The sequence below is a fragment of the Oncorhynchus nerka genome, linkage group LG3 (assembly GCF_034236695.1).
Source record: "Oncorhynchus nerka isolate Pitt River linkage group LG3, Oner_Uvic_2.0, whole genome shotgun sequence".
NCBI lineage: Eukaryota > Metazoa > Chordata > Actinopteri > Salmoniformes > Salmonidae > Oncorhynchus > Oncorhynchus nerka.
In genome coordinates, this window is record NC_088398.1 from 82,190,521 (window position 1) to 82,215,413 (window position 24,893).

The window sequence follows — 24,893 nt, forward strand, 5'->3', positions numbered from 1 at the left end:
ATATCAGCAAAATCATTCGCAAGGAGATTCCTTCAAAAATATTATTTGAAGATAATATTTGATTTGTTAAAAAATAATTTTAACTGGACAAATCTGATGGGGCACGTGCCCCTGTGCCTCCTACGGGCACGAGGCCTATGCATAATGTAGGCTACAAATACTGTACATGTACATACTATATCACAACTCACATAACTGATGGTAATCAAGAATAATTACCCAGAGTACTGTTCAGGTAATCATTTGGTTTTCAAATTTTCCTCAACCGAAGGAAATGTCCTCGCCATCACTCAAAAAAATAACCATAAATTAAAAATACAAATAGTTTATAGCAGCCTGTCTCCTTTAGTTGTGCTAATAAGCATTTTCAGGTAGTGCTTTTCTGCTTTCCTGCTATTCTGCTTTCTGCTTTTCTGCTTTTCTGCTTTTCTGCTTTTCTGCTTTTCTGCTTTTCTGCTTTTCTGCTTTCTGCTTTCTGCTTTTGCTTTCTGCTTTTCTGCTTTCTGCTTTTCTGCTTTCTGCTTTTCTGCTTTTCTGCTTTTCTGCTTTTCTGCTTTTCTGCTTTCTGCTTTTCTGCTTTCTGCTTTTCGGCTTTTCTGCTTTCTGCTTTCTGCTTTCTGCTTTCTGCTATTCTGCTTTTCTGCTTTCTGCTATTCTGCTATTCTGCTTTTCTGCTTTCTGCTATTCTGCTTTCTGCTTTTCTGCTTTCTGCTTCCATCAGAGTGTGGAAGGAAGGAAGGGTTGATTCCTGGAGCAAACAGCCCTCAGCAGCTCTGCTTGATGAAACAGCATTTCACACTTTAATGCCTGTTAATAGACCTTTTTTTTTTTTACATGTCTGTTTTGCATGCAGCGCATCAGTTCCTGGCCGCCGTGACTGAAATAGGAGTTTAATAGCTCATCAGCCTTCGCCTGAGTCTCTCTTGACCCCGAGGACGGAGTTTATGTTCACAGTAATTTGGTTAAATGATGTAAGAGGGTTTGTCTTATTGGATTTTTTTTTCATCTGTCAACTATGTGTATTTTTACTTTTTATTTTTTTTACTCTTAAGCGTTGAAGATAAGTTTTCACTATTTCATATTTTATAATATAGCATCCACATAATGGCACCTCCTCTCTGGAGTAAGGTGAACTGTTACTAGTTACAAAATAAGTTACTAGTGACATATCTGACCCAATAAGTTACTAGTGACATATCTGACCCAATAAGTTACTAGTGACATATCTGAACCAAGGACAATATATACAGTAAGTTACTAGTGACATATCTGAACCAAGGACAATATATACAGTAAGTTACTAGTGACATATCTGAACCAAGGACAATATATACAGTAAGTTACTAGTGACATATCTGAACCAAGGACAATATATACAGTAAGTACATTATTATTTCAGGTAGTTTGTTGTGATGAATTGGTTTCTGGACCGTGTCTGGCTCTTCATATCCGCGAGTCTGAATGAAGACAAACGGTGCACAGACCTCCTGCACTGAAGCCGTCATTGCAAACGTCAACGGTTCCACAATATCATACAAATAGTCATTGTAGGAAAATATAGACATAGTAGCTATAGATCATGTACACCTAGACCATGTAGATATAGACCATGTAGACATAGACCATGTACACCTAGACCATGTAGATATTTTACCTTTATTTAACCAGGCAAGTTAGTTAAGAACAAATTCTTATTTTCAATGATGGCCTAGGAACAGTGGGTTAATTGCCCGTTCGGGGGCAGAATGACAGATTTGTACCTTGTCAGCTCAGGGGTTTGAACTTGAAACCTTTCGGTTTCTAGTCCACTGCTCTAACCACTAGCCTACCCTGCCAATATAGACCAAGAAGACATAGACCACATAGACCATGTAGATATAGACCATGTAGATAAAGACCATGTAGATATAGACCACATAGATATAGACCATGTAGATATAGACCATGTAGATATAGACCATATAGAGCATGTAAATATAGACCATGCAGATATAGACCATGTAGATATAGACCATGTAGATATAGAACATGTAGATGTAGACCATGTAGATATAGACCATGTAGACATAGGCCATATAGACCATGTAGATATAGGCCATGTAGATATAGAACATATAGATATAGACCATGTAGATATAGGCCATGTAGATATAGACCATGTAGATGTAGACCATATAGACCATGTAGATATAGAACATGTAGATATAGACCATGTAGATATAGACCATGTAGATATAGACCATGTAGATATAGACCATGTAGATATAGAACATGTAGATGTAGACCATGTAGATATAGACCATGTAGATATAGACCATGTAGATGTAGACCACATAGACCACGTAGATATAGACCATGTAGATATAGACCACATAGACACGTAGATATAGACCATGTAGATATAGACCATGTAGATATAGACCATGTAGATATAGGCCATGTAGATATAGAACATGTAGATATAGACCATGTAGATATAGAACATGTAGATGTAGACCATGTAGACATAGGCCATATAGACCATGTAGATATAGGCCATGTAGATATAGAACATATAGATATAGACCATGTAGATATAGACCATGTAGACATAGACCATATAGACCATGTAGACATTGACCATGTAGGTATATTTTGTAGATATAGACCATGTAGATATAGACCATATAGGCCATGTAGATATAGACCATGTAGATGTAGACCACATAGACCATGTAGACATTGACCATGTAGATATATACCATGTAGATATAGACCATGTAGATATAGACCATGTAGATATAGACCATATAGGCCATGTAGATGTAGACCATGTAGATGTAGACCATGTAGATAGAGACCATGTAGACCATGTAGATATAGACCATATAGACCATGTAGATACAGACAATGTAGATATAGATCATATAGACCATGTAGATATAGACCAAGTAGACCATGTACATATAGACCATGTAGATGTAGACCATGTAGACCATGTAGATATAGACCATATAGACCATGTAGATATAGACAATGTAGATATATAACATGAATATATAGACCATGTAGATATAGACCATATAGACCACGCAGATATAGACATGTAGATATAGACCATGTAGATATAGATCATGTAGATATAGACCGTATAGGCCATGTAGATATAGACCATGTAGATATAGACTATATAGATCATGTAGATATTGACCATGTAGATGTAGGATAAAGTCCAGCGAACGAAGAGAGTACCCACCACATTTCTGAACAATTAAAAATGCCCAAATAAAAAGGTAGTAAACCCAAAATGGCTTTGTAAATAAAAGTATACCAGTGACTGAGCCTACGAGTGACAAGAGAAGGCCAGCCAACCCTGGTATACAAAGTGCAGTGGTGCATAAGGGTTTTGCAGTTTAAAATAAATCTCAAAGTGCCATGGTAGAGTGTCAATTGATCTCAAACACTGAGCGGAAGCATTCATATATAAAATATCCCCATAGTCTAGTAAAGACATAAATATAGCTGATACTAGCCTCCTTCTGGCTTCAAAACAAAAACAGGCCTTATTCCTAAAATATAATCCCAATTTCAGCTTCAATTTTTTTGTAAGTTGTTGAATATGCAATTTAAAAGAGAGGCCGTCATCAATTAAAATTCCAAGATATTTATATGAGGTTACAACCTCAATCTCCTTGCCCTGACAGGCAATAATAGGTGAAAGGTTCAGAGGTCTATTTCTTGCTTTAGAAAACACCATTAGTTTAGTTTGGTCAGTATTGAGGATAAGCTTCAATTGACACAAGGTATGTTAAACGGTATAAAAATCCGTTTGCAAGTTCTGGAAAGCTTTTGTAAGAGACGAGGCACAACAGTAAATAACAGTAACATCAGCATAAAAATGAAGTTGCGCATTTTGGACATTTTTGTCTAAATCATTTACTTATATAAATAGTGAATAAGAGAGAACCAAGTACAGAGCCTTGGGGCACACCATTAAAGACAGACAATTTAACAGACATAAGCCCATCAAATTGAGTGCAACTGAGTTCTATCAGACAGATAGTTAGCAAACCATGCAACTGCATGCTCTGAAAGACCTAGACTCGACAATCTCTGCCTTAGTACAGCATGATCAACTGTATCAAAAGCCTTAGAGAGATCAATAAAAAGTGAGACACAGTGCTGTTATTTTGTCAAGGGCTTCAGTGATATCATTTAAAACCTTCATGGCTGCTGTAATTGTGCTATGCTTCTTCCTGAAGCCCGATTGGTACATTGATTAAATAGAAATAATATAAATAATAACTATTTTAGCTGTTCACTCACAAGGGTTTCAAGTATATTCAAAGGGGTGACAGCTTTGAGGCCTATAATTATTTAAAAGAGTTGGATCTCCCCCTTTTAAAAGTGGAAGGACAAATGCTGATTTCCAGATCTGTGGAATTTCATTACATTCCAGGGTTACATTGAACAGATATGTAAAAGTGGTTCAGCTATGAAATCAGCTGCCAGATTTAAAAAGCAGGGATCCAAAAGATCAGGACCTGCAGCCTTTCTCTGATCTAAGGATTTATGTACCACCTGCACTGAGAATGGCAAAAAGCAAAAAGTTTGTCCAGCTCTCACTGGTTCATCCACACGGGGTTGAACAGAGACAGAGGACACTGAATCAAACAGCCTACCAGATGATACAAAGTGCTTATTGAAACAATTCAGTTTTGTCATATACAGCAACAGAGTCCTTCAAAACACATGACGGTAATTCATTAACATTACTGTTACCAGACATTGACTTAATAGCCTTCCAAAACTTTCTAGAATCATTCAGGTTATCAGTGGTAAACGGACATAAAATATTCAGAAGTGGCCTTCCTGAGAAGAAAAGAACACTTTTCTGCCTAAAAATAAGCCAATCAGCATCAGAACATGATTTCCTTGCTTTAGCCCAGGCTAGATTACGGTCGTGAAATAATACAAGACAGCTCAGAAGAAAACCATGGATTAACCCGCCCTTTAACCCTGAACCTGCGGAATGGGGCATGTTTGTTTACTATTTGGAAAAACCATCATGAAAGAATTTTCCAGGCAGTTTCCACATCAGGGATAAACTCAATCTAGCTCCAGTCAAAATAAAACAAATCATGAAAGAAAGCCTGCTCATTAAAAACACTTCAAATTTCTCTTAGGAATAAAATGTGGGTTTTGTCTTAGGAACCTTAGTATTTCTAACAGCAACAACAGCACAATAGTCACTTAAATCATAACAAAAAACACCAACCGCAGAATAATTATGTGGAACATTTTGTCAATATCATATCAATCAGGGTAGATTGATCTGGGCATTTAAGATTTGGGGCGAGAGGGTGAGTTAATCAATGATAAAACATGTTTAAATCATCAGACAAGGGCTTTAACCAACACCAGTTGAGATGTTGACCAATCAAGAACATTTCACTGTAAAGAAGTTTAGACATGAGGTGCGTCAAAGAAGAAAATGCATCATCGAGAGCAGAGGGGGGTCTGTAACAGCCAATCACAGTTATAGAGAGCAGAGGGGGGTCTGTAACAGCCAATCACAGTTATAGAGAGCAGAGGGGGGTCTGTAACAGCCAATCACAGTTATAGAGAGCAGAGGGGGGTCTGTAACAGCCAATCACAGTTATAGAGAGCAGAGGGGGGTCTATAACATCCAATCACAGTTATAGAGAGCAGAGGGGTGGTCTATAACAGCCAATCACAGTTATAGAGAGCAGAGGGGGTCTGTAACAGCCAATCACAGTTATAGAGAGCAGAGGGAGGTCTGTAACATCCAATCACAGTTATAGAGAGCAGAGGGGGGTCTATAACATCCAATCACAGTTATAGAGAGCAGAGGGGGGGTCTATAACAGCCAATCACAGTTATAGAGAGCAGAGGGGGTCTGTAACATCCAATCACAGTTATAGAGAGCAGAGGGGGTCTATAACAGCCAATCACAGTTATAGAGAGCAGAGGGGGTCTATAACAGCCAATCACAGTTATAGAGAGCAGAGGGGGGTCTATAACAGCCAATCACAGTTATAGAGAGCAGAGGGAGGTCTGTAACATCCAATCACAGTTATAGAGAGCAGAGGGGGTCTATAACAGCCAATCACAGTTATAGAGAGCAGAGGGGGTCTATAACAGCCAATCACAGTTATAGAGAGCAGAGGGGGTCTATAACAGCCAATCACAGTTATAGAGAGCAGAGGGGGTCTGTAACATCCAATCACAGTTATAGAGAGCAGAGGGGGGTCTATAACAGCCAATCACAGTTATAGAGAGCAGAGGGGGGTCTATAACAGCCAATCACAGTTATAGAGAGCAGAGGGAGGTCTGTAACATCCAATCACAGTTATAGAGAGCAGAGGGGGGTCTATAACATCCAATCACAGTTATAGAGAGCAGAGGGGGGTCTATAACAGCCAATCACAGTTATAGAGAGCACAGTGGGGTCTATAACAGCCAATCACAGTTATAGAGAGCACAGTGGGGTCTATAACAGCCAATCACAGTTATAGAGAGCACAGTGGGGTCTATAACAGCCAATCACAGTTATAGAGAGCACAGGGGTCTATAACATCCAATCACAGTTATAGAGAGCACAGGGGGGTCTGTAACAGCCAATCACAGTTATAGAGAGCAGAGGGGGGTCTGTAACAGCCAAACACAGTTATAGAGAGCACAGGGGGGGGTCTGTAACAGCCAATCACAGTTATAGAGAGCACAGTGGGGTCTATAACAGCCAATCACAGTTATAGAGAGCAGAGGGGGGTCTATAACAGCCGATCACAGTTATAGAGAGCAGAGGGGGGTCTATAACAGCCGATCACAGATCCAGAGAGCAGAGGGGGGTCTATAACAGCCAATCACAGTTATAGAGAGCAGAGGGGGGTCTGTAACAGCCAATCACAGTTATAGAGAGCAGAGTGGGGTCTGTAACAGCCAATCACAGTTATAGAGAGCAGAGGGGGGTCTATAACAGCCGATCACAGTTATAGAGAGCAGAGGGGGGTCTATAACAGCCAATCACAGTTATAGAGAGCAGAGGGGGTCTATAACAGCCGATCACAGAGGGGGTCTATAAACAGCCGATCACAGCCAATCCAGAGAGCAGAGGGGGTCTATAACAGCCAATCACAGTTATAGAGAGCAGAGGGGGTCTATAACAGCCAATCACAGTTATAGAGAGCAGAGGGGGGTCTATAACAGCCAATCACAGTTATAGAGAGCAGAGGGGGTCTATAACAGCCGATCACAGATCCAGAGAGCAGAGGGGGGTCTATAACAGCCAATCACAGTTATAGAGAGCAGAGGGGGTCTGTAACAGCCAATCACAGTTATAGAGAGCAGAGGGGGTCTATAACAGCCGATCACAGATCCAGAGAGCAGAGGGGGTCTATAACAGCCAATCACAGTTATAGAGAGCAGAGGGGGGTCTATAACAGCCAATCACAGTTATAGAGAGCAGAGGGGGTCTATAACAGCCGATCACAGATCCAGAGAGCAGAGGGGGTCTATAACAGCCGATCACAGTTATAGAGAGCAGAGGGGGTCTATAACAGCCGATCACAGTTATAGAGAGCAGAGGGGGTCTGTAACAGCCAATCACAGTTATAGAGAGCATAGGGGGTCTGTAACAGCCAATCACAGTTATAGAGAGCAGAGGGGGGTCTATAACAGCCAATCACAGTTATAGAGAGCAGAGGGGGTCTGTAACAGCCAATCACAGTTATAGAGAGCAGAGGGGGTCTATAACAGCCAATCACAGTTATAGAGAGCAGAGGGGGTCTGTAACAGCCAATCACAGTTATAGAGAGCAGAGGGGGTCTATAACAGCCAATCACAGTTATAGAGAGCAGAGGGGGTCTATAACAGCCAATCACAGTTATAGAGAGCAGAGGGGGTCTATAACAGCCAATCACAGTTATAGAGAGCAGAGGGGGTCTATAACAGCCGATCACAGATCCAGAGAGCAGAGGGGGGTCTATAACAGCCGATCACAGTTATAGAGAGCAGAGGGGGTCTATAACAGCCGATCACAGTTATAGAGAGCAGAGGGGGTCTGTAACAGCCAATCACAGTTATAGAGAGCATAGGGGGTCTGTAACAGCCAATCACAGTTATAGAGAGCAGAGGGGGTCTATAACAGCCAATCACAGTTATAGAGAGCAGAGGGGGTCTGTAACAGCCAATCACAGTTATAGAGAGCAGAGGGGGGTCTATAACAGCCAATCACAGTTATAGAGAGCAGAGGGGGTCTGTAACAGCCAATCACAGTTATAGAGAGCAGAGGGGGGTCTATAACAGCCAATCACAGTTATAGAGAGCAGAGGGGGGTCTATAACAGCCAATCACAGTTATAGAGAGCAGAGGGGGGTCTATAACAGCCAATCACAGTTATAGAGATTAGAGGGGGGTCTATAACAGCCAATCACAGTTATAGAGAGCAGAGGGGGGTCTGTAACAGCCAATCACAGTTATAGAGAGCAGAGGGGGGTCTATAACATCCAATCACAGTTATAGAGAGCAGAGGGGTGGTCTATAACAGCCAATCACAGTTATAGAGAGCAGAGGGGGTCTGTAACAGCCAATCACAGTTATAGAGAGCAGAGGGAGGTCTGTAACATCCAATCACAGTTATAGAGAGCAGAGGGGGGTCTATAACATCCAATCACAGTTATAGAGAGCAGAGGGGGTCTATAACAGCCAATCACAGTTATAGAGAGCAGAGGGGGTCTGTAACATCCAATCACAGTTATAGAGAGCAGAGGGGGGTCTATAACAGCCAATCACAGTTATAGAGAGCAGAGGGGGTCTATAACAGCCAATCACAGTTATAGAGAGCAGAGGGGGGGTCTATAACAGCCAATCACAGTTATAGAGAGCAGAGGGAGGTCTGTAACATCCAATCACAGTTATAGAGAGCAGAGGGGGGTCTATAACAGCCAATCACAGTTATAGAGAGCAGAGGGGGGTCTATAACAGCCATTCACAGTTATAGAGAGCAGAGGGGGGTCTATAACAGCCAATCACAGTTATAGAGAGCAGAGGGGGGTCTGTAACATCCAATCACAGTTATAGAGAGCAGAGGGGGGTCTATAACAGCCAATCACAGTTATAGAGAGCAGAGGGGGGTCTATAACAGCCAATCACAGTTATAGAGAGCAGAGGGAGGTCTGTAACATCCAATCACAGTTATAGAGAGCAGAGGGGGGGTCTATAACATCCAATCACAGTTATAGAGAGCAGAGGGGGGGTATATAACAGCCAATCACAGTTATAGAGAGCACAGTGGGGTCTATAACAGCCAATCACAGTTATAGAGAGCACAGTGGGGTCTATAACAGCCAATCACAGTTATAGAGAGCACAGTGGGGTCTATAACAGCCAATCACAGTTATAGAGAGCACAGTGGGGTCTATAACATCCAATCACAGTTATAGAGAGCACAGGGGGGTCTGTAACAGCCAATCACAGTTATAGAGAGCAGAGGGGGTCTGTAACAGCCAAACACAGTTATAGAGAGCACAGGGGGGTATGTAACAGCCAATCACAGTTATAGAGAGCACAGTGGGGTCTATAACAGCCAATCACAGTTATAGAGAGCAGAGGGGGGTTTATAACAGCCGATCAGGTCTGTCACAGTTATAGAGAGCAGAGGGGGTCTATAACAGCCGATCACAGATCCAGAGAGCAGAGGGGGGTCTATAACAGCCAATCACAGTTATAGAGAGCAGAGGGGGGTCTGTAACAGCCAATCACAGTTATAGAGAGCAGAGTGGGGTCTGTAACAGCCAATCACAGTTATAGAGAGCAGAGGGGGGTCTATAACAGCCGATCACAGTTATAGAGAGCAGAGGGGGGTCTATAACAGCCAATCACAGTTATAGAGAGCAGAGGGGGTCTATAACAGCCGATCACAGATCCAGAGAGCAGAGGGGGGTCTATAACAGCCAATCACAGTTATAGAGAGCAGAGGGGGGTCTATAACAGCCAATCACAGTTATAGAGAGCAGAGGGGGTCTATAATCAGCCAATCACAGTTATAGAGAGCAGAGGGGGTCTATAACAGCCGATCACAGATCCAGAGAGCAGAGGGGGTCTATAACAGCCAATCACAGTTATAGAGAGCAGAGGGGGTCTGTAACAGCCAATCACAGTTATAGAGAGCAGAGGGGGTCTATAACAGCCGATCACAGATCCAGAGAGCAGAGGGGGGTCTATAACAGCCAATCACAGTTATAGAGAGCAGAGGGGGGTCTATAACAGCCAATCACAGTTATAGAGAGCAGAGGGGGTCTATAACAGCCGATCACAGATCCAGAGAGCAGAGGGGGTCTATAACAGCCGATCACAGTTATAGAGAGCAGAGGGGGGGTCTATAACAGCCGATCACAGTTATAGAGAGCAGAGGGGGGTCTGTAACAGCCAATCACAGTTATAGAGAGCATAGGGGGTCTGTAACAGCCAATCACAGTTATAGAGAGCAGAGGGGGGTCTATAACAGCCAATCACAGTTATAGAGAGCAGAGGGGGTCTGTAACAGCCAATCACAGTTATAGAGAGCAGAGGGGGGTCTATAACAGCCAATCACAGTTATAGAGAGCAGAGGGGGGTCTGTAACAGCCAATCACAGTTATAGAGAGCAGAGGGGGGTCTATAACAGCCAATCACAGTTATAGAGAGCAGAGGGGGGTCTATAACAGCCAATCACAGTTATAGAGAGCAGAGGGGGGTCTATAACAGCCAATCACAGTTATAGAGATTAGAGGGGGGTCTATAACAGCCAATCACAGTTATAGAGAGCAGAGGGGGGTCTATAACAGTCAATCACAGTTATAGAGAGGCCATTTGAAACCTCAATATTCAAAGCAAGAAATTCCAACTGTTTCCAAATAGTTTCAGACTTGGCCACACTAACAGGGAATATAGTTTTTACATATATAGCCACATCCCACCTTTCTTAACCCAATCAGTGTTTTACATATATAGCCACACCCCCACCTTTCTTAACCCAATCAGTGTTTTACATATATAGCCACACCCCCACCTTTCTTAACCCAATCAGTGTTTTACATATATAGCCACACCCCCACCTTTCTTAACCCGATCAGTGTTTTACATATATAGCCACACCCCCACCTTTCTTAACTCGATCAGTGTTTTACATATATAGCCACACCCCCACCTTTCTTAACTCGATCAGTGCGATAAAAACATTGTAACCACTGATACAAATATCCTTATCAAAAACAGACTTGTTGAGCCAGGTTTCAGAAAACACAATTACATCAGCATCAGTTGATTTAGCCCAAATCCAAACCCCATCATTTTTTGACAACAGCTTTAAATGAAAAATACCAAAACCAAATCTTGATTTAAAATCAGAGGGGGTTTGGAGACATATCAGGGCCAGGGTTAGGTTGCAGGGGGTTTGGAGACATTGCATATCAGGGCCAGGGTTAGGTTGCAGGGGGTTTGGAGACATTGCATATCAGGGCCAGGGTTAGGTTGCAGGGGGTTTGGAGACATTGCATATCAGGGCCAGGGTTAGGTTGCAGGGGGTTTGGAGACATATCAGGGCCAGGGTTAGGTTGCAGGGGGTTTGGAGACATATCAGGGCCAGGGTTAGGTTGCAGGGGGTTTGGAGACATATCAGGGCCAGGGTTAGGTTGCAGGGGGTTTGGAGACATATCAGGGCCAGGGTTAGGTTGCAGGGGGTTTGGAGACATATCAGGGCCAGGGTTAGGTTGCACGTTACCTGATATCAACAGAAGAAGAATAACTAGGCACCTCTGTTTAATAACCTTGCACGGCTTCTCCTTTTTATATAATGTAGATATAGAACATGCAGATATAGACCATGTAGATATAGACCATGTAGATATGCCTCCAGTATTTATGCTGCAGTAGTTTATGTGTCGGGGGGCTAGGGTCAGTTTGTTATATCTGGAGTACTTCTCCTGTCCTATTCTGTGTCCTTTGTGAATCTAAGTGTGCGTTCTCAAATTCTCTCCTTCTCTCTTTCTTTCTCTCTCTCGGAGGACCTGAGCCCTAGGACCAAGCCCCAGGACTACCTGACATGATGATTCCTTGCTGTCCCCAGTCCACCTGGCCATGCTGCTGCTCCAGTTTCAACTGTTCTGCCTTACTATTATTCGAACATGCTGGTCATTTATGAACATTTGAACATCTTGGCCATGTTCTGTTATAATCTCCACCCGGCACAGCCAGAAGAGGACTGGCCACCCCACATAGCCTGGTTCCTCTCCAGGTTTCTTCCTAGGTTTTGGCCTTTCTAGGAAGTTTTTCCTAGCCACCGTGCTTCTACACCTGCATTGGTTGCTGTTTGGGGTTTTAGGCTGGGTTTCTGTACAGCACTTTGAGATATCAGCTGATGTACAAAGGGCTATATAAATAAATTTGATTTGATTTGATTTGATATAGACCATGTAGATATAGATAATGTAGACATTGACCATGTAGACCATGTGTAGACCATGTAGATATAGACCATGTAGATATAGACCATGTAGATATAGATAATGTAGACATTAACCATGTAGACCATGTGTAGACCATGTAGATATAGACCATGTAGATATAGATAATGTAGACATTGACCATGTAGATATAGACCATGTAGATATAGATAATGTAGACCATGTAGATGTAGACCATGTAGATATAGATAATGTAGACATTGACCATGTAGATATATACCATGTAGATATAGATAATGTAGACATTGACCATGTAGACCATGTGTAGACCATGTAGATATAGACCATGTAGATATATACCATGTAGATATAGACCATGGAGATATAGATAATGTAGACATTAACCATGTAGACCATGTGTAGACCATGTAGATATAGACCATGTAGATTTAGTCACAGAGACTAGAGAAGTGGATGGCTAGGAGAAATAACCTCTGAGGCCCAAATGGCACCCTATTCCAATCATTGTAAATAACTGACCAGGACCCATAGGGTTAGTGCACTACTTTAGACCAGGGCCTATAGGGTTAGTGCACTACTTTAGACCAGGGCCTATAGGGTTAGTACACTACTTTAGACCAGGACCTATAGGGTTAGTACACTACTTTAGACCAGGGTCTATAGGGTTAGTGCACTACTTTAGACCAGGCCTATAGGGTTAGTGCACTACTTTAGACCAGGGCCTATAGGGTTAGTGCACTACTTTAGACCAGGCCCTATAGGGTTAGTGCACTACTTTAGACCAGGGCCTATAGGGTTAGTGCACTACTTTAGACCAGGCCCTATAGGGTTAGTACACTTCTTTAGACCAGGACCCATAGGGTTAGTGCACTACTTTAGACCAGGGCCTATAGGGTTAGTGCACTACTTTAGACCAGGATCCATAGGGTTAGTTCACTACTTTAGACCAGGGCCTATAGGGTTAGTGCACTACTTTAGACCAGGGCCTATAGGGTTAGTGCACTACTTTAGACCAGGCCTATAGGGTTAGTGCACTACTTTAGACCAGGACCCATAGGGTTAGTGCACTACTTTAGACCAGGCCCTATAGGGTTAGTGCACTACTTTAGACCAGGGCCTATAGGGTTAGTGCACTACTTTAGACCAGGCCCTATAGGGTTAGTACACTTCTTTAGACCAGGACCCATAGGGTTAGTGCACTACTTTAGACCAGGGCCTATAGGGTTAGTGCACTACTTTAGACCAGGATCCATAGGGTTAGTTCACTACTTTAGACCAGGGCCTATAGGGTTAGTGCACTACTTTAGACCAGGGCCTATAGGGTTAGTGCACTACTTTAGACCAGGGCCTATAGGGTTAGTGCACTACTTTAGACCAGGGCCTATAGGGTTAGTGCACTACTTTAGACCAGGACCTATAGGGTTAGAGTACTACTTTAGACCAGGGCCTATAGGGTTAGAGCACTACTTTAGACCAGGGCCTATAGGGTTAGTGCACTACTTTAGACCAGGGCCTATAGGGTTAGTGCACTACTTTAGACCAGGCCCTATAGGGTTAGTACACTTCTTTAGACCAGGACCCATAGGGTTAGTGCACTACTTTAGACCAGGGCCTATAGGGTTAGTGCACTACTTTAGACCAGGGCCTATAGGGTTAGTGCACTACTTTAGACCAGGGCCTATAGGGTTAGTTCACTACCTTAGACCAGGACATATAGGGTTCAGTTTAAAAAATAATGCCCCATATAGGTAAGTGTACCATTTAGAATCCACCCTCTCTTAATTCTACATTTTAAAGTGGCAAATGGTCTTGTGTATGACAGGCAAGTGTAGCTGTTTCCTGATGTAAAATACATCATCCGTTGTCTATTTGTCAGAGATATTAGGTGGTGCAGAGAGAGACACTAGACCACTCTGTCCGGAGAGTTTCTGGACCACTCTGTCTGGAGAGGTTCTGGAACACTCTGTCTGGAGAGGTTCTGGAACACTCTGTCTGGAGAGGTTCTGGAACACTCTGTCTAGAGAGGTTCTGGAGAGGTTCTGGACCACTCTGTCTGGAGAGGTTCTGGACCACTCTGTCTAGAGAGGTTCTGGAGAGGTTCTGGACCACTCTGTCTGGAGAGGTTCTGGACCACTCTGTCTGGAGAGGTTCTGGACCACTCTGTCTGGAGAGGTTCTGGAGAGGTTCTGGACCACTCTGTATGGAGAGGTTCTGGAGAGGGTCTGGAGAGGTTCTGGACCACTCTATCTGGAGAGGTTCTGGACCACTCTGTCTGGAGAGGTTCTGGACCACTCTGTCTGGAGAGGTTCTGGACCACTCTGTCTGGAGAGGTTCTGGAACACTCTGTCTGGAGAGGTTCTGGAGAGGTTCTGGACCACTCTGTCTGGAGAGGTTCTGGACCACTCTGTCTGGAGAGGTTCTGGACCTCTCTGTCTGGAGAGACACTGGACCACTCTGTCTGGAGAGGTTCTGGAGAGGTTCTGCATCTCTCTGTCTGGAGAGGTTCTGGAGAGGTTCTGGATCTCTCTGTCTGGAGAGGTTCTGGTGCTCTCTGTCTGGAGAGGTTCTGGACCACTCTGTCTGGAGAGGTTCTGGACCACTCTGTCTGGAGAGGTTCTGGAACACTCTGTCTGGAGAGACACTGGACCACTCTATCTGGAGAGGTTCTGGAACACTCTGTCTGGAGAGACACTGGACCACTCTATCTGGAGAGGTTCTGGACCACCCTATCTGGAGAGTTTCTGGACCTCTCTATCTGGAGAGTTTCTGGACCTCTCTATCTGGAGAGGTTCTGGAACACTCTGTCTGGAGAGAATCTGGACCACTCTTTCTGGAGAGGTTTTGGACCACTCTGTCTGGAGAGGTTCTGGAGAGGTTCTGGACCACTCTGTCTGGAGAGGTTTTGGACCACTCTGTCTGGAGAGGTTCTGGACCACTCTGGAGAGGTTCTGGAGAGGTTCTGGAGAGGTTCTGGACCACTCTGTCTGGAGAGGTTCTGGACCACTCTGTCTGGAGAGGTTCTGGACCACTCTGTCTGGAGAGGTTCTGGAGAGGTTCTGGAGAGGTTCTGGACCACTCTGTCTGGAGAGGTTCTGGACCACTCTGTCTGGAGAGGTTCTGGAGAGGTTCTGGAGAGGTTCTGGACCACTCTGTCTGGAGAGGTTCTGGACCACTCTGTCTGGAGAGGTTCTGGAGAGGTTCTGGAGAGGTTCTGGACCACTCTGTCTGGAGATGTTCTGGAGAGATTCTGGAGAGGTTCTGGACCACTCTGTCTGGAGAGGTTCTGGAGAGGTTCTGGTGAGGTTCTGGACCACTCTGTCTGGAGAGGTTCTGGACCACTCTGTCTGGAGAGGTTCTGGAGAGGTTCTGGAGATGTTCTGGACCACTCTGTCTGGAGAGGTTCTGGAGAGGTTCTGGACCACTCTGTCTGGAGAGGTTCTGGAGAGGTTCTGGAGAGGTTCTGGACCACTCTGTCTGGAGAGGTTCTGGACCACTCTGGCTGGAGAGGTTATGGACCACTCTGTCTGGAGAGGTTCTGGACCACTCTGTCTGGAGAGGTTCTGGACCACTCTGTCTGGAGAGGTTCTGGAGAGGTTCTGGAGAGGTTCTGGACCACTCTGTCTGGAGAGGTTCTGGACCACTCTGTCTGGAGAGGTTCTGGAGAGGTTCTGGACCACTCTGGCTGGCGAGGTTCTGGAGAGGTTCTGGACCACTCTGTCTGGAGAGGTTCTGGAGAGGTTCTGGAGAGGTTCTGGACCACTCTGTCTGGAGAGGTTCTGGAGAGGTTCTGGACCACTCTGTCTGGAGAGGTTCTGGAGAGGTTCTGGAGAGGTTCTGGACCACTCTGTCTGGAGAGGTTCTGGACCACTCTGTCTGGAGAGGTTCTGGACCACTCTGTCTGGAGAGGTTCTGGAACACTCTGTCTGGAGATGTTCTGGAGAGATTCTGGAGAGGTTCTGGAGAGGTTCTGGAGATGGCTGGAGATAACATGTAAATGTTCAGTAGAGGGACGAAGCGAGAGAACGAGGGAAGTAGAGAAAGAGAGAAAGGAAAGGAAAGAAAAGTTGACCTTTATGGTAAATAGTTAGGAGAAAGGAGGAGGTATAACCTACTAGGGTTAGGTTTCGAGTTAGGTGGTATAACCTACTAGGGTTAGGTTTCGAGTTAGGTGGTATAACCTACTAGGGTTAGGTTTCGAGTTAGGTGGTACGTACGGAGCCCACATCCGTTCTGCTTAGGGGACTCGAGCACTTCTGAGTGAAGCAGAGGGGTACCCCCATCAACATTACCGTCCCGTACGTTAGCAAACCATCACTGATTTAAAACATCTATTAGCAGGCCTGACCTCTGTATCCCAAATCAAAACCAATCTTCTATACAGTATCTTCTATACAGCCTAAGGGCACTAGTCAAAAGTAGTGCACTATATAGGGAATAGAGCTCTGGTCTATAGTAGTGCACTATATAGGGAATAGAGCTCTGGTCCATAGTAGTGCACTATATAGGGAATAGAGCTCTGGTCTATAGTAGTGCACTATATAGGGCATAGGGCTCTGGTCTATAGTAGTACCACTATATAGGGAATAGGGCTCTGGTCTATAGTAGTACCACTATATAGGGGATAGGGCTCTGGTCAATAGTAGTGCACTATATAGGGAATAGGCCTCTGGTCTATAGTAGTGCACTATATAGGGAATAGAGCTCTGGTCTATAGTAGTGCACTATATAGGGAATAGGGCTCTGGTCTATAGTAGTGCACTGTATAGGGAATAGAGCTCTGGTCTATAGTAGTGCACTATATAGGGAATAGGGTTCTGGTCTATATTAGTGCACTATATAGGGAATAGGGTTCTGGTCTATATTAGTGCACTATATAGGGAGTAGGGTGCCATTTGGGATGTACCACTACTTTTAAAAGGAACAGGAAGCCTGACAGGCGTGTGACTTCAAGCACCAGTCATTAATTCTCATTTATTCATCTGAGTACACCCTCCTTTGTTCAGTTACCGATGAAAAACGAACCAACGTATCCAAGGATTCCGCTTCATTAGGGTTGACTCAATATGGATGTATTGTCACTGCAATCTAGATTGCTCTCAGCCCTCCTGTGGAGAATGGAGTTTGTAATGCAGGTCCACTAGAATAGATTCAGTTCTTTTAAAGGGAATAGTATCTACACAAATGTAATATTTCCATATTGAACAGATATTCATTAATTATAGCGTAATGAAAAAAGCGTGTTTGCTTTAATATGTGCTGCATTATTTGAGATTGCCTACCGTTTGCTCTACTGCAGCACCAGCTGTGCCATCAGAGTCCCTGGGTTCGAGCCCAGGCTCTGTCGTAACCGGCCGCGACCGGGAGGTCCATGGGGCGACGCACAATTGGCCTAGCGTTGTCCGGGTTAGGGAGGGTTTGGATGGTGGGGATATCCTTGTCTCATCGCGCACCAGTGACTCCTGTGGCGGGCTGGGCACAGTGCACACTAACCAGGTCACCAGGTGCACGGTGTTTCCTCCGACACATTGGTGCGGCTGGCTTCCGGGTTGGATGCGCGCTGTGTTAAGAAGCAGTGCGGCTTGGTTGGGTTGTGTATCGGAGGACGCATGACTTTTAACCTTTGTCTCTCCGGAGCCGTACGGGAGTTGTAGCGATGAGACAAGATAGTAGCTACTACAACAATTGGACACCATGAAATTGGGGAGAAAAAGGGGTAAAAAAAATAAATAGTTGTGATATGGACCCATGATGACTCCACTGCTTCCCACAGTTGTTTCAGGTTGGCTGGATGTGCTTCGTGGCTCAGTTGGTATAGCGAGGTGCTTGTAATGCCAAGGTTGTGGGCTCAACTCCCACGGAGAGACCAATACAAACACATTTAAGAATGTATGTATTCACTCCTGTAAGTGTCTCTGGATAAGAGCCTCTGCTGAACTGTAAACTGGGTGATTGGCCAAATCTTGATGCATTGCAGCTCAAACCAGTGCGCCTGGCACCGATTACAACACCCCCATTCAAAGGAAATGAAATCTTTACTCAACAATAAAGATTCACCTGGATTCACCTGGTCACTCTCATGGAAAGAGCAGGTGTTCTTAATGTTCAGTGTATATGTTTTGAGTTTTGCTCATGTTGCCTTGGGCAGTGCAAATGTGCACATTTAATATTATATCCCCAATAATAATGTTTTCGGTCTCCCTGAGTGAAACCTGTCAGTAACACAATGGATCCTGTCACTTTGATCAGTATGTACTTTCTTTTTAGCATATTATTATATTGATCCAACCTGATTATGACATATAGGAGACTACTAATGACTCTAATGAAATTATCATTACAGATACAAGTAGCTACATGCTACAAATGCTACACGCTACATGCTACACGCTACAAATGCTACATGCTACACGCTACATGCTACACGCTACATGCTACACGCTACATGCTATACGCTACAAATGCTACATGCTACACGCTACATGCTACACGCTACATGCTACATGCTACATGTATCACCTCAGAATATGCAAAAAAAGGAGAGGCAGGACAGGGTGAGGCAGGGCAGGGTGAGGCAGGGCAAGGAGAGGCAGGGTGAGGCAGGACAAGGTGAGGCAGGACAGGGTGAGGCAGGGCAGGGAGAGGCAAGGCAGGGTGAGGCAGGACAGGGTGAGGCATGGCAAGGAGAGGCAGGGTGAGGCAGGACAAGGTGAGGCAGGACAGGGTGAGGCAGGGCAGGGAGAGGCAAGGCAGGGTGAGGCAGGACAGGGTGAGGCATGGCAAGGAGAGGCAGGGTGAGGCAGGACAAGGTGAGGCAGGACAGGGTGAGGCAGGGCAGGGAGAGGCAAGGCAGGGTGAGGCAGGACAGGGTGAGGCATGGCAAGGAGAGGCAGGGTGAGGCAGGACAAGGTGAGGCAGGACAGGGTGAGGCAGGGCAGGGAGAGGCAAGGCAGGGTGAGGCAGGACAGGGTGAGGCATGGCAAGGAGAGGCAGGGTGAGGCAGGACAAGGTGAGGCAGGACAGGGTGAGGCAGGGCAGGGAGAGGCAAGGCAGGGTGAGGCAGGACAGGGTGAGGCATGGCAAGGAGAGGCAGGGTGAGGCAGGACAAGATGAGGCAGGACAGGGTGAGGCAGGGCAGGGAGAGGCAAGGCAGGGTGAGGCAGGACAGGGTGAGGCATGGCAAGGAGAGGCAGGGTGAGGCAGGACAAGGTGAGGCAGGACAGGGTGAGGCAGGGCAGGGAGAGGCAAGGCAGGGAGTGGCAAGGCAGGGAGAGGCAGGACAGGGTGAGGCAGGGAAGGGAGAGGCAGGATGAGGCAGGACAGGGTGAGGCAGGACAAGGTGAGGCAGGACAGGGTCTGGTAAAACACTAGGTAAGAGACCAGGTGTTTGCATTTTCATGGTGTCATCGTGGTTGGAAATGAACAGAACCAGCAGGTGACTAGGAGGATAAACCTGCGCCCTACCTACCTGCCTTCCTGCGCCCTGCCTACCTGCCTACCTGCGCCCTGCCTATCTGCCTACCTGCGCCCTGCCTACCTGAGCCCTGCCTACCTGCCTACCTGAGCCCTGCCTACCTGCACCCTGCCTACCTGCCTACCTGCACCCTGCCTACCTGCCTACCTGTGCCCTGCCTACCTGCCTACCGGCCTACCTGCACCCTGCCTACCTGCCTACCTGCACGTCTTTAACAGCGAGTCGGACAGCGTTGGATTATATGGGCAGGCCGGGTGAGCGCTGCACGTCTTTAACAGCGAGTCGGACAGCGTTGGATTATATGGGCAGGCCGGGTGAGCGCTGCACGTCTTTAACAGCGAGTCGGACAGCGTTGGATTATCTGGGCAGGCCGGGTGGCGCTGCGTCTTTAACAGCGAGTCGGACAGCGTTGGATTATCTGGGCAGGCCGGGTGAGCGCTGCACGTCTTTAACAGCGAGTCGGACAGCGTTGGATTATCTGGGCAGGCCGGGTGAGCGCTGCACGTCTTTAACAGCGAGTCGGACAGCGTTGGATTATCTGGGCAGGCCGGGTGAGCGCTGCACGTCTTTAACAGCGAGTCGGACAGCGTTGGATTATATGGGCAGGCCGGGTGAGCGCTGCACGTCTTTAACAGCGAGTCGGACAGCGTTGGATTATATGGGCAGGCCGGGTGAGCGCTGCACGTCTTTAACAGCGAGTCGGACAGCGTTGGATTATATGGGCAGGCCGGGTGAGCGCTGCACGTCTTTAACAGCGAGTCGGACAGCGTTGGATTATATGGGCAGGCCGGGTGAGCGCTGCACGTCTTTAACAGCGAGTCGGACAGCGTTGGATTATATGGGCAGGCCGGGTGAGCGATGCACGTCTTTAACAGCGAGTCGGACAGCGTTGGATTATCTGGGCAGGCCGGGTGAGCGCTGCACGTCTTTAACAGCGAGTCGGACAGCGTTGGATTATCTGGGCAGGCCGGGTGAGCGCTGCACGTCTTTAACAGCGAGTCGGACAGCGTTGGATTATCTGGGCAGGCCGGGTGAGCGCTGCACGTCTTTAACAGCGAGTCGGACAGCGTTGGATTATCTGGGCAGGCGGGTGAGCGCTGCACGTCTTTAACAGCGAGTCGGACAGCGTTGGATTATCTGGGCAGGCCGGGTGAGCGCTGCACGTCTTTAACAGCGAGTCGGACAGCGTTGGATTATCTGGGCAGGCGGGTGAGCGCTGCACGTCTTTAAGCGAGTCGGACAGCGTTGGATTATCTGGGCAGGCCGGGTGAGCGCTGCACGTCTTTAACAGCAGTCGGACAGCGTTGGATTATCTGGGCAGGCCGGGTGAGCGCTGCACGTCTTTAACAGCGAGTCGGACAGCGTTGGATTATCTGGGCAGGCCGGGTGAGCGCTGCACGTCTTTAACAGCGAGTCGGACAGCGTTGGATTATCTGGGCAGGCCGGGTGAGCGCTGCACGTCTTTAACAGCGAGTCGGACAGCGTTGGATTATCTGGGCAGGCCGGGTGAGCGCTGCACGTCTTTAACAGCGAGTCGGACAGCGTTGGATTATCTGGGCAGGCCGGGTGAGCGCTGCACGTCTTTAACAGCGAGTCGGACAGCGTTGGATTATATGGGCAGGCCGGGTGAGCGCTGCACGTCTTTAACAGCGAGTCGGACAGCGTTGGATTATCTGGGCAGGCCGGGTGAGCGCTGCACGTCTTTAACAGCGAGTCGGACAGCGTTGGATTATCTGGGCAGGCCGGGTGAGCGCTGCACGTCTTTAACAGCGAGTCGGACAGCGTTGGATTATCTGGGCAGGCCGGGTGAGCGCTGCACGTCTTTAACAGCGAGTCGGACAGCGTTGGATTATCTGGGCAGGCCGGGTGAGCGTTGCACGTCTTTAACAGCGAGTCGGACAGCGTTGGATTATCTGGGCAGGCCGGGTGAGCGCTGCACGTCTTTAACAGCGGTAAATATTTATAAAGTGTGAGCTGGGCTCTCAACACAAACGAAGGTTCTGGATCGTTGCTCTGCAGTTGGAAGACCTTTGCGTTTAACTCTGTCCATGTACATCACTGGATTCACACCGCTACTGAAGAGGTTATAAACCCTGTCACTGCTACTGAAGAGGTTATAAACCCTGACAGAGGTTATAAACCCTGACAGAGGTTATAAACCCTGACACTGCTACTGAAGAGGTTATAAACCCTGACACTGCTACTGAAGAGGTTATAAACCCTGACAGAGGTTATAAACCCTGTCACTGCTACTGAAGAGGTTATAAACCCTGTCACTGCTACTGAAGAGGTTATAAACCCTGACAGAGGTTATAAACCCTGACACTGCTACTGAAGAGGTTATAAACCCTGACAGAGGTTATAAACCCTGTCACTGCTACTGAAGAGGTTATAAACCCTGTCAGAGGTTATAAACCCTGACACTGCTACTGAAGAGGTTATAAACCCTGACAGAGGTTATAAACCCTGTCACTGCTACTGAAGAGGTTATAAACCCTGTCACTGCTACTGAAGAGGTTATAAACCCTGACAGAGGTTATAAACCCTGTCACTGCTACTGAAGAGGTTATAAACCCTGTCACTGCTACTGAAGAGGTTATAAACCCTGTCAGAGGTTATAAACCCTGTCACTGCTACTGAAGAGGTTATAAACCCTGACAGAGGTTATAAACCCTGTCACTGCTACTGAAGAGGTTATAAACCCTGTCACTGCTACTGAAGAGGTTATAAACCCTGACAGAGGTTATAAACCCTGTCACTGCTACTGAAGAGGTTATAAACCCTGACACTGCTACTGAAGAGGTTATAAACCCTGACAGAGGTTATAAACCCTGATACTGCTACTGAAGAGGTTATAAACCCTGTCACTGCTACTGAAGAGGTTATAAACCCTGTCACTACTACTGAAGAGGTTATAAACCCTGTCACTGCTACTGAAGAGGTTATAAACCCTGTCACTGCTACTAAAGAGGTTATAAACCCTGACAGAGGTTCAAACCCTGACACTGCTACTGAAGATGTTATAAACCCTGATACTGCTACTGAAGAGGTTTTCCCTATTTAGTGCACTACTTTTGACAAAGGTCCATAGGGTCCTATTTAGGGAGCACAATAGGATTCTAAGAAGCACTCCTGCTTGGGATGGAGGAGGAGTGAAATCCCAACTCTGCTTTTTGGCGTGAGCCATCATGCAATGCCAGCATTAGGATATTACTCAGGGATTGTCGTCACGGTGCACTTGCCAAATTACACTAATGTCTTAATGAGGGCAGAGAGGGAGAAGGAGAGAGATATGAGTGTGAAGAGAGAGAAAGAGAGAGAGGGGAGAGAGAAAGGAGAAAAAGAGAGAGAGGGAAATGCATACTGAACACTACTTCCTCTCTGGCTATCACAGCAGGTTAAGGTACATGCCATCATATCATCATGGTTTACTGCCTCAACCATCTCTCTCTCTCTCTCTCTCTCTCTCTCTCTCTCTCTCTCTCTCTCTCTCTCTCTCTCTCTTTCTCCCTCTCTCTCTCTCTCTCTCTCTCTCTAACTATCATATCTCTCCCTCTCTCCCTCTTCTCTAACTATCATCTCTCCCTCTCTACCTCCCTCTCCTCTAACTATTCTCTCTCTCTCTACCTCCCTCTCCTCTAACTATTCTCTCTCTCTCTACCTCCCTCTCCTCTAACTATTCTCTCTCTCTCTCCCTCTTCTCTAACTATCATCTCTCTCCCTCTCTTCCTCTTCTCTAACTATCATCTCTCTCCCTCTTCTCTAACTATCATATCTCTCCCTCTCTCCCTCTTCTCTAACTATCATCTCTCCCTCTCTACCTCCCTCTCCTCTAACTATTCTCTCTCTCCCTCTTCTCTAACTATCATATCTCTCCCTCTCTCCCTCTTCTCTAACTATCATCTCTCTCCCTCTTCTCTAACTATCATATCTCTCCCTCTCTCCCTCTTCTCTAACTATCATTTCTCCCTCTCTACCTCCCTCTCCTCTAACTATACTCTCTCTCTACCTCCCTCTCCTCTAACTATTCTCTCTCTCTCTACCTCACTCTCCTCTAACTATTCTCTCTCTCCCTCTTCTCTAACTATCATCTCTCTCCCTCTTCTCTAACTATCATCTCTCTCCCGCTCTCCCTCTTCTCTAACTATCATCTCTCTCTCTATACCTCCCTCTTCTCTAACTATTCTCTCTCTACCTCCCTCTTCTCTAACTATCATATCTCTATCTCTCTTCTCTAACTATCATATCTCTCCCTCTCTCCCTCTGCTCTAACTATCATATCTCTCTCTCTCCCTCTTCTCTAACTATCATCTCTCTCTCTCCCTCTTCTCTAACTATCATCTCTCTCTCTATACCTCCCTCTTCTCTAACTATTCTCTCTCTACCTCCCTCTTCTCTAACTATTCTCTCTCTCTCTACCTCCCTCTTCTCTAACTATCATATCTCTCTCTCTCTTCTCTAACTATCATATCTCTCCCTCTCTCCCTCTGCTCTAACTATCATATCTCTCTCTCTCCCTCTTCTCTAACTATCATCTCTCTCTCTCCCTCTTCTCTAACTATCATCTCTCTCTCTCTACCTCCCTCTTCTCTAACTATCATATCTCTCTCTCTCATCTCTAACTATCATATCTCTCCCTCTCTCCCTCTGCTCTAACTATCATATCTCTCTCTCTCCCTCTTCTCTAACTATCATCTCTCTCTCTCCCTCTTCTCTAACTATCATCTCTCTCTCTCTCCCTCTTCTCTAACTATCATCTCTCTCTCTCTACCTCCCTCTTCTCTAACTATTCTCTCTCTCTCTACCTCCCTCTTCTCTAACTACTCTCTCTCTCCCTCTCTCCCTCTTCTCTAACTATCATCTCTCTCCCTCTCTCCCTCTTCTCTAACTATCATCTCTCTCCCTCTCTCCCTCTTCTCTAACTATCATCTCTCTCTCTCTACCTCCCTCTTCTCTAA